This window comes from Asparagus officinalis, chromosome 9 (genome assembly GCF_001876935.1).
Source record: "Asparagus officinalis chromosome 9, Aspof.V1, whole genome shotgun sequence".
Lineage (NCBI taxonomy): Eukaryota > Viridiplantae > Streptophyta > Magnoliopsida > Asparagales > Asparagaceae > Asparagus > Asparagus officinalis.
Window position 1 is genome coordinate 53,075,688 of NC_033802.1, and position 1,225 is coordinate 53,076,912.

Consider the following 1,225-nt stretch of genomic DNA (forward strand, 5'->3'; position numbering starts at 1 on the left):
CCCGCAGGAGATTGCAGAAGGAGGTGACGAAGAAGCCGCCACCAACCCGCCAAGTCTGGAGGCCGAAGTTTGAAGGGGCGATTCAGGCTAAGGAGCAACCTTTGCAGCCTCCAACCAAAGTTCAACCTCCGGCGAACCAAGCTAAGTCGCCGAGAATTCCCATAGCTACTCCGGGAGATCATGCAGAATCATCCCGAAGAAAGAAGCCAATTTTGGAGCGCCTTGGTCCAATTCACGATGAGAGAGACAAAGCTCCAGTTCAAGAACGTTTGGGCCCGATAAAAAAGCCCCGAACGACTCAACATGCTGGGGGTCGCCACCACCTTCAGCACGACAAGGAGTTCAAGGCAGCTGTGCGCGCCAATTTGCGCATCGAAGTCCACGAGCCCGCTGAGAACTCACGCCCAAAAGGGCATGTCTCGAGGCGCGTGACTTTTGAAAGCTCGAAGAAGGCAGTCCGCCCTCAGAAGAAAACATTATCGTCTGATGACGATAACGTTATACTTGAGAAGTCGTGCCCACACACGATAGGTTACTCCGACTGAACAAGTGGCCAAGATGCTTGAGGAGGCCCTGGCTAAACAACAGGAGACCTTCAGGTTCGAAATGCAGATGGCCATGCAGAATATGAGAGAAATGCATGACCAACAAATCCAAGCATTGACGAACCAGCAAGGCGAGCCAAGGGCCTCCTCAAGCATCAATGAAGAAAGCTACAATTTTTCCCGCGAACAATCTGGCGACCACAGTGGGAGCTAACGATCTCGCTGCCAAGATCGTCGCGTCGCAGCCGCGGATCTCAATCCCGGTCGAGGAGGAGGTCGAGTATGAATTCGACCAGCAAAAGTTCGAGGAGTATCTTTCATCATCGTCCGGATCCACCTCCCCCCCTCCCCCGTAAGTCCAAGAAGTTCTCCTCCAGGAGAAAAGTTCGTTGGTACGAAGAAGTACAGAACGCCAACGAAGCTCTCACCCCAATTGACGCCAAAGTTGCGTCAGGTGAAGTTCCACCGACCTCCAACCAGGTCAACCCTGTTCTCGCCGACGCCTCCACCATTGAGGGCGCTGTGACTCTCTCGAAGAGAGCCCGCCAAAGGCGACGTCAACGCTTGGCACGACAACTCGCAAAGGCGATGGAGTCCACCGACGGAGTCCGCTATCACGCGGATCTGAAGAGCAGGAGAGGCAAACAGCCTCAACCACCGATGAATGGCAGCTCTTCTAA